At 44.3% G+C, this 14,552-nt stretch overlaps 1 long non-coding RNA gene across 2 annotated transcripts; it reads left to right on the top strand.

The window, feature by feature from the left end:
* The first annotated feature begins 8,513 nt into the window (after nt 1-8,513).
* Nucleotides 8,514-13,709, top strand: LOC310761009. Of its 2 annotated transcripts, none has more exons than XR_014547178.1 (4): nt 8,514-9,586; nt 10,013-10,201; nt 10,889-11,092; nt 13,554-13,709. It is a non-coding gene; the product is annotated as an uncharacterized lncRNA (long non-coding RNA). The 2 variants fall into 2 exon arrangements; XR_014547179.1 differs by having other exon boundaries at nt 8,529-8,574.
* The last annotated feature ends 843 nt before the right edge of the window (nt 13,710-14,552 follow it).

Here is a 14,552-nt window from a genome sequence, read left to right as displayed (position 1 = left end):
AGGCAGCTTTCCCCATCCTGGTGCCCTCTAGGTGTTTTGGAGCACATGTCAGGTTCTTGTTGTTTAGTCGTTTAGTCGTGTCCGACTCTTCGTGACCCCCTGGACCAGAGCACGCCAGGCACTCCTGTCTTCCACTGCCTCCCGCAGTTTGGTCAAACTCATGCTGGTCGCTTCGAGAACACTATCCAACCATCTCGTCCTCTGTCGTCCCCTTCTCCTTGTGCCCTCCATCTTTCCCAACATCAGGGTCTTTTCCAGGGAGTCTTCTCTTCTCATGAGGTGCCCAAAGTATTGGAGTCTCAGCTTCAGGATCTGTCCTTCCAGTGAGCACTCAGGGCTGATTTCCTTAAGAATGGATCAGTTTGATCTTCTTGCAGTCCATGGGACTCTCAAGAGTCTCCTCCAGCAACATAATTCAAAGCATCAATTCTTCGCCGATCAGCCTTCTTTATGGTCCAGCTCTCACTTCCATACATCACTGCTGGGAAAACCATAGCTTTTACTATACAGACCTTTGTTGACAAGGTGATGTCTCTGCTTTTTAAGATGCTGTCTAGGTTTGTCATTGCTTTTCTCCCAAGAAGCAGGTGTCTTTTAATTTCGTGGCTGCTGTCACCATCTGCAATGATCATGGAGCCCAAGAAAGTAAAATTTCTCACTGCCTCCATTTCCCCCCCTTCTATTTGCCAGGAGGTGGCGGGCCCAGTGGCCATGATCTTCATTTTTTTGATGTTGAGCTTCAGACCATATTTTGCGTTCTCCTCTTTCACCCTCATTGAAAGGTTCGTTAATTCCTCCTCACTTTCTGCCATCAAGGTTGTGTCATCTGCATATCTGAGGTGGTTGATATTTCTTCCGGCAATCTTAATTCCGGCTAGGGATTCATCCAGCCCAGCCTTTCGCATGATGAGTTCTGCATATAAGTTAAATAAGCAGGGAGACAATATACAGCCTTGCCATACTCATTTCCCAGTTTTGAATCAATCAGTTGTTCCATATCCAGTTCTAACTGTAGTTCTAACATGCCAGGTTAGGGAAGGCTGTTACAAGGGATAACACTGAGCCTTCTCTACCTTTATAAATTGTACAGTCAATAGGAATTTGGGCGTGTTCCAGCTGTCAGTCATGCAGGAGTGACAAAAGCTGCCTTTGCTTAAATTCTCTCTTCTCGCAAAGGAGACCTTTGTCCTCCTTTGTTTCTCCTTCATTCTCTGTCTCTTTAAAAAAAAGGGGGTGGGGAGGGGAGGGAGCTCTAAGCAAAGAAGGAAAATGGGGTTGACAGGACCTTCTGCAGTCTATCTTTGAGTCAAGGTGTCAAAGACCAACAATACAGAAAATCAAAGTGAATTCTCTCCACCTCGAATCTTCAAAAACCCCATTGGACTATCCTGCATCTTAAGTTTTCAAAACACGATGGACAAAGAAAATACCCTTAGATCTCCCCATAAACAGAACGCTTTAAATCCACAGCTGTGAAATGATCACAGAAATCCATAAAGGCTTATATTTTCATGAATTCTTACTTAACACACAAAATACCTGTGTTGGAGTCTCCTGTAGAGAGAACCATCTGTGATGTTAAACTGTCTTAAGCTTCTAACCCCCTCCGTGCTTTTTCTAAGCAAAAAAAATTTAAAAATTGCTTCTTTCATACCGCACAAGTATGTGCACGCAAAAAGGCCTTGGCTTTTGTTTTCTTAAAAAGGCATATTTTATTTTGCTCGCGACATGATGTGTTCCCAGCAAAGCGGTAGGTTTGGGATAATTAGCTCAGCGAAGCCTTTGCGGATTCAAATGTCTGGGCCAAGAGCTCTCTGGTGAAGCCAGATGTCGCCCTGTTGAAAATTTTCTAGCTCCTTGGTGGAGCTAGAAGCAGAATGATCTGTTTTGATGAGTGACATTCGTCGAAGTTTTCAAGGAAGCCTGGGGTTCTTTGGATGCATCAGACGATGACGACAATAGACAGTAAGTTTCCTTGAGAGAAAATGGCCTCCAAGGTCCATTTTCCCTTGCTCTTTGCAGCCTCAGGAGAGTGCTGGTATGTTCTAGGGTGTCATCCCAGTTCATGTGGATCACTGGTCTGCTTTTGCACTCTAGAAAAAAGGATGGGGTACAATTTTATTCATTGCATTTATACCTTACCTTTTCCTCTAAGGAACTCAAGGTGTATGTTGTTCTCCCTCATTTCATCCCACAACAACCCTGTGAGGTCGTTTAGGCTGAGAGATGGTGACTGGCCTAGGGTTGCCATATTTCAAGAAGTAAAATTCCTGATACCCTCAGAGTTGGTGGACAGGGCAAGAGGCAAAAGTGGTCAGAGCGACAATTGTGGTTGTTACCTTTATACAGTAGATTAGCAATATCGGAGCTCAAGGGCACATTCCAGTCAGGCAAAAACCACTGAGGTGGGTACCAAGCAAGTTGGATGTGGGGTTTTGCTTAGGGAGAGAGACCTGGAGTAGCCCATTCATCCTCCTGGACTGAGGTTCCACATCTCTGCTCTAGAAGGTGAGAAAGTGGAGAGCTTCCTTAGCATTTTATTTTGTTGTTGTTTAGTTATTTAGTCGTGTCCTACTCTTCGTGACCCCATGGACCAGAGCACGCCAGGCACTCCTGTCTTCCACTGCCTCCCGCAGTTTGGTCAAACTCATGCTGGTAGCTTCGAGAACACTATCCAGCCATCTCGTCCTCTGTCGTCCCCTTTTCCTTGTGCCCTCCATCTTTCCCAACATCAGGGTCTTTTCCAGGGAGTCTTCTCTTTTCATGAGGTGGCCAAAATATTGGAGTCTCAGCTTCACGATCTGTCCTTCCAGTGAGCACTCAGTAGCATTTTATAGCACCTGCAAATAAAGATGAGCTTGCTGTGAGACCGTAGGCAAGTCTCAGGGGAGCGTGTTGGTCAGTTATCTCACAGTTCAAAAAACATGATCGCTACAGACTTAGTTTGAGTGTCAGGCCTAATGAAGAGAGCAGCTCTTTCGCGGTGGTCTTCCTCCATGAGAATCAGTTGCCAACACTGAAAGTCTCCGCCTCCTCACCAGGGCTTTCCCCAAGCAATCGGAGACTGTGCCTGCATGCAGACAACCTCTACTCCACCCTTTCCATGCCTCTTCTGGTTATGGGAGACCAGCAAGGGAAGGGAGCTTGCCGTAGCACCATTTCTCTGCATCCAGCCAGTCCGTGACACAGAAACATGCACCCTCCACATCCGCGATATGAAGAGAATAGTTCTGAACTACCTTACAAGGCTGCTGTAAAAATTGCACAGGGGTTGCCAACATGCCAATCATGGATTCACATGTGCTCTGAGAGCCCTTTTCTGGCAGCCACAGGTCACCTCTCCTTGCTTAAATCGGCCTTGAAAGAAGCAGAATCAGTCTTTGATTCCAGCATGGTAATAATATGCATGAAGCCCTTTGAACCTCAAAGCACTGTAGAGTATTGTTCTTGTCCGGCGTTTTCTCCTGGCATATATGAAAAAGGACTTGTGAACAAAAGCACCCCCCTGTGTTCCAGATTAATGGATGCTCACATTCCCCATATGTCGTATTGCTTTGCAATTTTTATCCAATATGAAGTCTTACGAGGTCGGCTGTCAGATACTAAGTGCCACCGCGTGCCGCCAACTATCAAGCTCAGCGTTACATGCCAAGCCTTGTCAAACACTGAGTGTCAAATATCAAGCCATGGAATGAAACGGAACCGGCTGCCAAATACGGGCAATATTTGGCAAATATTGAAATAGGCAGAGCATCCAGTGAGTATTCGAACCTTGAAATCAGATGTTATCAGACGCCAAATGCAAACAACGTTTGGCAAATGTTGAAACATGCACAACATCCCGTGACTATTCAACTCTGGGAGAGGAGTATTCTAGACTTGTGCACAGTCTCGGGGGTGCCAAGACCTCTTCAGTTGTCCTTGTCGTTTTAGGCAATAATCTGGGCAGGTCTCTTACACGTTCCTTGTAATATGAGTTATTAGTCTGCATCAGAAAAACGTTCCAATCGGTCGGAGCCCATTAGATGTTCCTGTTCCCACCAGGATGTTAAAGTCACCCTACTTAGAAGGGATGATTGCTCATTAACCCCACTTTTACTGCTCTTTCCGACTACACTGATGACACGCTTAATGACTGCGGCAGCCTGATAAATTGGACAACGACCATTTACGATGTCAGTGTGACATTCAAGAGCGTGTATACACGACTTCAAAGGACATGATGCGGGCTGTAATTTGCAGCTCCATTCACGTTGGCTGTAGCCCATTGGCAATAAGTCAATGAGACAGTGACACTAAATCAAGGAGACAGTGTGGTGTAGTGGTTAGAGTTTGAGACTAGAACCTGGGACATCAGGGTTCAAATCTGTCGAAGAAGGGCAATATCATCATCATCATCATCATCATGTTGTCAGCTTTCTGCCAGTCCCTGACAAATGTCCCAAAATGTCTTGGGCTGGCTCTGCCATTCAGTAGGGCTGAGCAATGTCTGGCTTTCAAGATCATGACTTATCACCAAGTAAACATTGTGATACACCAATATATCACAATGTTTGAAAAAAGAATGTAACAAACGAGAGGTGAACAGGGCAATGTGGAAACTGCTACTGCTTAGGGGTCTAAAACGATTTAATTTTTATTTACCTTTAACATATTGTTACAACTGTTATTTTATAGTACAGATCAACAGGGGCAACAGGAATCCTGAGAGAAGTGGTGACTGGCTTCACGGTTTTCCTCACATCGTGATTTTTTCACATAGCACACACACATGCACACATTGCGATTTGCAGTATATCACCATGTTGAATATTATGAAACCATTACCATGATGTGGACTTGAAACCGATTTTTGGTGATGTATCGATAGATTGCCCAGCCCTACCAGTCAGCATGGTTGATGGTGAGGGACAAGGCCGGTCAGGAATCACAAAATGGCGCCCCACTCCCCACTAGGGAATAAGAGGTGAGAGAAGATCTACATTAGGAACAAGGGTGTAATAAAGATCTTCGTCGGAATCTGCTGTCTCTTTGGATCCTCTCACCTCGGTTTACCTCATGGGTGGGCCACCCCGGGTGAGGGATTAGTCCACCTCGAGGCCACCACAATGGCTACCCCTGAGCTAGCTTATGAAGGAAGGTGCTTTTCACTCAGCTAGCATTGTCTTCTATGGTTGACAGTGGCTTTCCAGACTCTTGAGCTGAGGCCCATCTCATCCTGCTTCCCGAAATATTTTTTCTAGAGATCCCAGTAATTGATCCCAGGCCCTCTCTCATACAAAGAGGTGACAACCTCAAATAAGCGCATTGACCCCAATTTTCAATGTGCTCGAACGTTTTGTTTTGCCAAAGTAATGAGCACAGCTTCTGCATGTACCAGTAGATGGCACTCCTGGGCTAAACTCCGAAAACTCTTGTAAATTAAAAACCCAAGCAATTATGACATATTATGGCAAGGCCTTTACTGAGGTGATGTAAAAACTGCCAATGATCAAATATATGGTTTGGCATTCTCCCCTCGTATCCCAGTCACAGTATTTAAAATAGCAAAGGCCTGGGATGCCTCAGTTCTTGCATTCAGGTCCCGTCACCTCAAGTCGAACAATCCCATGCAAGCCCCCCAATAAAGACAACCAATCATCATTTATTTTATTTTAAAAATAATTTTGAATTAGTTTTACATAAAAGTTATACACCACTAACATAACATTTTCACACATTAAAGAAAATGGTTCTTTTGAACCTTGAGTCCTCCTTCCTTCGCTCCATGGGTTCCAATTATAAATTTTATTCCTGCACCTTCTACTGTAATCTATCTGTTATATAATCATAGTATCCAAAATCCATGTTGCATTACAAGTGTCATTGTATTCCTGCCAGTGATTTTAACTGTTTACAGTGATCTCTCAAATATGTTAGAAAGTTATTCCAGTCTTTTTAAAAATACTTGGTCTTCCTGATTTCTGATTTTTCCCGTCAGTCTTGCCATTTCTGCATATTCCATCAGCTTGATCTGCCACTCTTCTCTGGTCGGAACTTCTTCTTCTTTCCATCTCTGGGCAAGAAGCATCCTTGCTGCTGTTGTTGCATACATAAGCATTCTTTTATTTTATTTTGGTAGTTCTGCACCTATAACCAATCAGCGTTATTAGTAGCAGACAAAATGGACTAGTGGCCATTTTGTCCTGCGGGACAATATTGCTTCCTGGACCTCCCATCACCTCCATCACTGTAGCTTAACAGGAGGAGGTATCAAGGAGGTCAGCATGGTGCAAACACACCCATGGGAGCACTGTATTGGCTCTGCCAGAGTGTTTGCACCATGCCATCACCTTGCCAACAAAGATCCGTATAGTTAAAACTATGGTTATCCCAGTAGTGATGTATGGAAGTGAGAGCTGGACCATAAAGACAAATGTGGCAGGGAGTCCAACATCTGACTGGTTATAAATCAAGGAATTCATCAATGGTAGAGAGTACTGCTTCCTTGGTGGGAGAGTTGAATACCTTCTTTGCCCGATTTGAGGTGACACCAACAGTGACTCCAACAGGGATGCCAGAGCTATTGGCGTCACTACCTACAGGAAATGCTGCCAGGGTGGAAGAGGGAGAAGTGAGGCGAATATTAAAGGAGGTAAACACAAGGAAGGCTATGGGCCCGGATGGGGTGGCTGGCAGGGTGCTAAGAGATTGTTCGGACCAACTGGCAGGAATCTTTACGAAGATTTTTAACCAGTCTCTGGCCCAAGCCACTGTTCCACCCTGTCTGAAATCCGCTACCATTATACCCCTGCCAAAAACATCAAAGATAGACAGTCTGAATGATTTTCGCCCTGTGGCGCTGACACCCATTATAATGAAATGTTTTGAAAAACTGGTGAGGAAGCGCATCTTATCTTGTCTGCCAGTGGAACTTGACCCTTACCAGTTTGCGTACAAGGCAAAGAGATCCACAGAGGATGCTGTGGCAATGGCTTTACATGCTGTCCTGACTCATTTGGAGAAGCAAGGGAACTACGCGAGACTGTTATTTGTAGACTTTAGTTCTGCATTTAATACTATTCTTCCGCATAGATTGGTGCCCAAATTATTAGATCTGGGACTTCCACCATGTTTGTGCAGGTGGATATTAGACTTTCTATCAAACCGTTCCCAAAGGGTCAGGTTGGGTTCCCACATCTCTGCGGATCTCATCACGAATACGGGGACGCCGCAGGGGTGCGTGTTGAGCCCGCTTTTATACATGCTCTATACAGCTGACTGTGCCCCCAAATACCCCAGTAATAAGATCATTAAGTTCGCAGATGATACAACGGTGGTTGGTTTAATTACGGCTAGAGAGGGGGAGACGGCCTATAGGAAGGAAGTTGAGCAGTTGGGGGAGTGGTGCAGGAAAAACAACTTACTGCTTAACTTAAAGAAAACAAAAGAGATCATTGTGAACTTTAGGAAATGTAAATTGAATATTCAGCCACTTATTATTGAGGGGAAGTGCGTGGAACAGGTCTCAGTGTTTCGATTTCTGGGAATGGAGTTGAGAGACGACCTAACCTGGGGAGAGAACAGCAAAGACCTGGTGAAGAGAGCACAGCAGAGGTTATATTTTCTGAGAATCCTCCGGAAAAACAATCTCTCAAAGGACCTGTTGATGGCATTCTACCATTGCACTGTGGAGAGCGTACTAACTTATGGTCTGTGCGTGTGGTTTGGGAGCTGCACGGCCAGGGAAAAAACAATGCTATCCAGGGTTGTAAAGACTGCAGAGAGAATTATTGGGTGCACTCTTCCCACCTTAGATCAAATCTATGCTGCCAGGTGCCATAAGAAAGCAGCAGAGATAGCACATGATAGTATGCACCCTGGAAATGATCTCTTTCAGCTTCTGCCTTCCGGAAGAAGGTATAGGGTTATAAAGGCCAGGACTAGCTGCCTGAAAAACAGTTTCTATGCTAATGCAATTCTGGTTCCAAACGCAGCATAAGGGGTCTCTGTAGTATAGTGTTTTTTAAAATGGGGTTTTAGAGTTTTTAGGGGGTTTTGAATGTTTTATGTAGTTTTGTAGCAGTTTTATGTAGTTTTCTGGTAGTTTTCTGTAGTTTTTATGTAGTTTTCAATTTCATTGTTCCGCAAGGGACAATGACAATAAAGATATCGTATCGTATCGTAAAGAAGGCTGATCGCCAAAGAATTGATGCATTTGAATTATGGTGCTGGAGGAGACTCTTGAGAGTCCCATGGACTGCAAGAAGATCCAACCTCTCCATTCTGAAGGAAATCAGCCCTGAGTGCTCACTGGAAGGACAGATCCTGAAGCTGAGGACCCTGATGGTGGAAAAGATGGAGGGCACAAGGAGAAGGGGATGACAGAGGATGAGATGGTTGGACAGCGTTCTTGAAGCTACCAGCATGAGTTTGACTAAACTACGGGAGGCAGTGGAAGACAGGAGTGCCTGGCGTGCTCTGGTCCATGGGGTCACGAAGAGTCGGACATGACTAAATGACTAAACAACAACAAACTCACTGTCCCCTTGACCCTCCCTGTAAGCCGCAGCAATGCCAGTGACGGGAGGTCAGGTAAGTGCTGCCACCCTGTCCTGCTGAATGCTGTTGCCACCCTGTCCTGCTGAAACTGTATCATGAGGCGGCTTGTCTCTCCTGGATCCGGGAATGGCCGACATTAAAAAATACTGACTTGCTAGATCTAGAAGGATTCAATCATACATATAGCTGTCATGTCTACCTAGGATATGAGAAGGTCGAAGTCCACAAAGGCTTCTTGAACCATGTGGTTAGGAAATTGTTTTGTATGGTTTAGGATAAGTATAAGGACTTACTAGAACCAAAAAGTCCATGGTGGCTTTCCCCGACAGAAGCATTTTCCATTAAAGAAAACAAACATGCGAGGTAATTGAGCAACTTATAAAGATCTATTGGAGGAAAAAGAAAACAGGCTAAATTTTTAAGAAATTAAAGAAAGAAATTCAGACCTATTTGACTGATTGGTTGCAATATTTCCAACTGCATGAAACATTTCAGAAGGACAAACAGAAAGGGTTTTCCACAGAAATTTCAAGACTTGAGAAAGAGCTAATTCAAACACACACAAAACCGCTCTCTAAAATGTATAGACTTCTCCTTGACTGGGAGGTCAAAGAGGAAGAAGTAAAATCTATTATGATACAATTTGCCAGAGATTTTGGTTATAACATCCAAATGGAATCATAGGAAAGGTTATGGAGGGAGGACCTGAAATTCACTGCATGCTATGATTTGAAAGAGAATTTCATGAAAATGCTCTACAGATGGTATTTAATACCTGTAAAATTGGTCAAAATTTACAAATCCAGGTCGAGCGTCTTTTGGAGATGCAGGGAGATGGAAGGCACTATGATCCACATGTGGTGGTATTGCAAAAAAAGGGGAATTTTGGGGAACACTATATAACGAGCTTAAAAAAATGTTTAAATGTTCTTTCCCTAAGAAGCCTGAAGCTTTGCTGCTGGGCATGATGAGTAAAGAAATTCCAAAAAGTGCAAGGAGAATTTTTATGCATGTGGTAGCAGCAGAAGAAATTCTAATTGCCAAGGTATGGAAAGGAGATTCTATTGCCTCTTAATTAAATTGGCAAAACAAAATGTTAGAATATGCAGAGTTAGCAAGATTCTGAGACCATACAGACCAAATATTCAATAGAGAGTGGAATATTTACAGAGAATACCTAAAAGAACGTTGTAGAAATCTGAATTCTTTGGCAGGCCTGGATTGACCTCTGCATGAAATAAGAGAACTTTACAAAACTAACACAGCTGAATGACCTAGGAGAGATAAAGTTAAGTGCTCAATCAAAAAATGTAATTTAGAATCACAGTGGGGGGATTGGAAGTCATGTTGGAATTAGTTATGTGTGAACTTAAATCCTTTTTTTTTAATGAGTGTTGATTTTGGATTGTCTTTTGTTGATTGTTTTGTATTGTTTTGTATTTGTATTGTTTTGTTTCTAAAACCAATAAAGCATATAAAAAAAGAATGCTGCTGCCGGCCATACCTCAAGGGAACGTACCCTCTAGTGGTCAAGAGACTGAGCTATGAACTATTCAGGTAGATATTCTTCTTGGACCCAAAATACTTTTTTAGAAGCAAAGTGAATTCCGACCTGCTTGCATATGGTATAGGATGAACACAGACTGCAGCATCTGTGTTGGTAAGAGTCAACCTTTCGTGTTTTGGCTGAATTCTTTGGCACCCTCCTACTAGAATTCATTTGACTGCATCTTGTATTCCTTTGTAGTGTCTACAGGAACTTGACAATGCCTACGGCTGTCTGTTGTTTTTTTGCCCTCCTTTCGTGAACATATATTTCCTTTCTTCCCTCTGTGCACAGGGCTCACATTGGCCCACCTAAATGACTGTTTTATGTATTGGGCAATGTGGATTTTGGCCCGCGAAAGCTTTCACCACAATAAATAAATTTAGTCTTCAAGGCTGCAAGGTTCTCCCTTGTTTTTGCTGCGAGAAGAAAGGGATTGAACCATAAACTAAAGGCAGATCAAAGGGAAAATAAACACTAGCAATTTATTTCATTTAAGGGTGGAATTCAGAGTTGAAATAAGCTTCATTTTTTGGGGGGGGGGTTTGTTGTTTAAAAACGAGGGGATTATAATGATATGTAAATAAAAGCAGGAACAACAGAAGGCGAGGGCTCCGAACGCTTCATGAATAACATTTCCATAACTCTGAACAGGGAATAAAAATCGTTCTGCTAAAATTAAGATGCATACATCTTTTGAAATAACTACTGTAATTGTAGCTCTGGAGCTAGATCATTACATGTGCTGTAGGTTGTATTATCTGCAGCCCCCACTCCTTTTTGTCTTTTCAGTCAATACAGTTAGTGGGAGAAAAACTTCAGTAACTAACTGGCCGGAACCAATAAGTTGTTTGAAATCTGCAACTCTGCAATGCCTAGGACTGTGGCTGTCAAATGTTCTGCCTTCAAAATCCACTTTCCGTATCACCTTGTCTGCGGAAGGACCCCTGCACAATGGATACAGAAACCCCGATACGCTACAGAGGATTCTGAAGTATGTTCAAGGTTGTATGTGTCACAGGTTACATTTCTTGAGGAAGGGTCATAGGTCAGGGAGAGAGAGAGGGAATCTGCTTTGGGTGCTGAAAGTCCAAAGTTCAGCATCTACTTCATTTCCTTATTGCATTTCTATCCCACATTTCCCCCTAAGGAGCTTAAGGTGGTATACATGGTTCTTTCTCGCTGCTCATATAACAGCATCAACAACAATTTATTCTTTATATGCCACCCATATGACTGGGTTGCTCCAGCCACTCTGGGAGGCTTCCAGCAAATTAAAACCTCAATCAAAGTAAAACATTGAGCATTAAAAACTTCCCAATACAGGGCTGCCTCCAGATGTCTTCTAAAAGTCAGATACAGAGGCACTTTGTTTCTCAAATGCCTTGGCAACTCAAACAACTTGGAACCCAAACGCTGCTAACCCAGAAATAAGTGTTCCGGTTTGCGAACTTTGTTCGAAAGCTGAATGTGCTCTGTTTTGAGTGTTATGGTTCCAATTTGAGTGTCACGCTTCCGTTTTGAGTGTTAAGCTGAGGTCTGTCTGTTTTTGCTATTTATTTTGCATTTTTGTTTTTGCGGCTCTTTTTGTTTTGTTTTTGTGATTGTGTGGAACCCAGTTCAGCTACTGACTGATTGATTGTGTGACTGCAGTACATTGTTTATTGCTTTCATTTTATGGATCAGTGGTCTCATTAGATAGTAAAATTCATGTTAACTTGCTGTTTTAGGGGTTGTTTTTAAAAGTCTGGGACAGATTAATCCATTTTACATTACTTTCTATGGGAAAGCATGCCTTGGTTTTGGAACACTTTGGTTTCGGAATCAACTTCCGGAATGGATTAAGTTTGAGAACCCATGTACCCCTGTAGTTGTTTATTTCCTTGACACAGTGGCGTAGCATGGGTTGTCAGCACCCGGGGCAAGGCAAGTAATTTGCGCCCCCCTAACCCGTGGATTTGCGCCCCCTAACCCGTGGATTTGCCCTAACCCCAGATGTTGCGCCCGGTGCGGCGGCCCCCCCCTGCACCCCCCACGCTACACCACTGCCTTGACACCTGACTGGAGGGTGTTCCACAGGGTGGGCACCACTACCGAGAAGGCCCTCTGCCTGGATCCCTGTAACCTCACTTCTCACTGGGAGGGAACCACCAGAAGGCCCTTGGAGCTGGACCTCAGTGTCCAGGTTGGACGATGGAGGTGAAGATATTCCTTCAGGTATACAGGGCCAAGGCCTTTTAGGGCTTTAAAGGTCAGGACCAGGACCTGGAATTGTGCTCTGAATGTACATTGAGCCAATGTAGATATTTTAGTACTAGTGTTATATGGTCCTGGTAGCCGTTCCCAGACATCAGTCTGGCAGCCGCATTCTGGATTTGTTAATAGTTTCCGAGTCATCTTCAAAAGTAGCCCCACGTAGAGCACATATCAGCTGTCATACCAGATGGAGTCGGTAGATAGCTACCCGGTGAGGTATTTTAGGCTGAGAGGCAGTGACTAGGCCAGGGTCACCCTGGCCTCCCTCTAACTGCCACACCACACCGCTAGGCCAGTCAAGGGTCTGTAACCCCAACACAGACCCACTGACGAGTTCTCTGCACTTGCTGGAGTGAGGAGGTAGACTCACTGAAGAAGGGGATGCTGTGGAGGGCGTCTCGCCCGAGGACCCTCCAAAACCTAGAGCTAAACCTGGTGATCACCACTGGTTCCTCTCTGGAGAACTTTGTATAGGAAGTCTGACCATTGGTCCAGCTAGCCCAGTATTGCTCTGCACCAGGGGTGAGAGGCCCGCCCCTCTCAGGCCAAGCCTGGCAGGCAAGTGAAGCTCCCCACCTGTCAATCACCTGATGCTGTAATGGGATTGGGTGACCTTTCCTGCTCTTTTCCTCAGCATTTCGAACTGGGTGTCTGATGATCCAACAACTGGATTAGAAAATAGTGATTCCAGGCATCTTCAGAAGCCAATTTCAGAACACTGTGTTGCCCTGTACTTTGAAAGGGGCTTTGTGGGCACCATTGATCAACTGATTTGCGGGTTCTTTAAAGCTCATTTCTTCATCATGCTGTCTAATGATAGGGCCGGTCTTGGGGTATGCAGAGAATCTACAGGCCATGGGATCAGGGGCATAACACCTGGGGAACCAAGCTGTGAAAATAACTTCCCAGTCTACGTACGGGATTGCTTGATATTTTGATACTGCCTTTGAGCAAAGGGAAACACAGCAACCCCACAGCCTTGGAAATTGCTTTCTGTCTATTAAATAAGTCCATCTCTCACTTTGTCAGGCAGACATTCTGTGCCGTTTGTGTATTAAAATAAGATTGTTATATTTGTGTGTGTGTGTTTGCGTGTGTGTCCACAAAGCCCCTGCAAAATTGCACTTGTCCCTGGAAATGCTCTTCAGTAACCAAGAGGTGGCACTGCAGATATGTTTCCCTTTTGCTTTTTTTTTGGGGGGGGGGGGAGTTTAACAAGAAGAAAGAGTAACATACACCAGACAACAGATTTCCCTCCTTCTTCAAACACATTTCCCTTGCTCTTAGGTATCTGCGTTTGAACGCTAAACGATGTGAAGGCCCTGGGAGTGAGGCCGTATCTTAAAATAATAATAAAAATAAATAAGTGAGAAAGCCACATGTGAGGCCAGCACAAATTGCCTGATGCTGACCTGTCAGATTTAATCCGGCCTGAACATCTTTGTCGGAGATGATAGAGGACATGCTAGCTTGGAAATTGAGATTAGCCAAACGATAGCTGGATACTGCGGTTTCAAAGCGCTGGATGAGATTAGTGACCGCTGTTTGGAAAATGGCAGGTTCCTTAGGAGAAATAAATTGAGGCTTGTTGTTCTTTTTTCTTTTTTTCCAAAAAAATCTAATAGTGAAATTTGAAGATACTGGGGGTTGTATTGAATGTGGCACAATATCAAATGTTCTGTCAGAATAAGGAAGTCTCCTTGGACAATTGAACATTCCCCCCCACCCTGTGTCTCCCCCTGTTCAAGGTTTCCCCCCAACTCTCTGGACCAGATCTGGTGATGGGGAGAGAGGTTGCTCAGGGGTGGAGAATGGGAAGGCACCCCCTTTCCCCTCCGAGGGCTCACTTATTGGGGCTGCCAAGATCTCAGAAGATATTGTGAGATCTCATGGAACTCTCATGAGATTTTGGCAGCGGCCACCACCATTTCTCCTTGCTTCTATGGCAGTGGCAGTGGCAGGCAAGGGCACTGTCTCATGAAATTCTGCCGCCTGAGGCGACTGCCTTAGATTGCCTCATGGGTGGGCTGGTCCTGCTAATGGACCAGTCACCATGAGATGTGATCCAGCATGCTTGCCCTTACCTTATTTTCCCAGGAAACCTCAATTCTCCTTGCTACTTGGTAAGATGATACGGACAATCGATAGCCAGTGTGGTGTAGCAGTTTGAGAGTTGGACTAGGGTATGTGAGACGAGGGTTCGAATCCC

The sequence above is a fragment of the Podarcis filfolensis genome, assembly GCF_964270895.1.
Source record: "Podarcis filfolensis genome assembly, chromosome: 4".
In the NCBI taxonomy this organism is placed as follows: Eukaryota; Metazoa; Chordata; class Lepidosauria; order Squamata; family Lacertidae; genus Podarcis; species Podarcis filfolensis.
The sequence above is the reverse complement of the archived record's forward strand: the minus strand, read 5'-3'. Positions and strand labels throughout refer to the sequence as shown.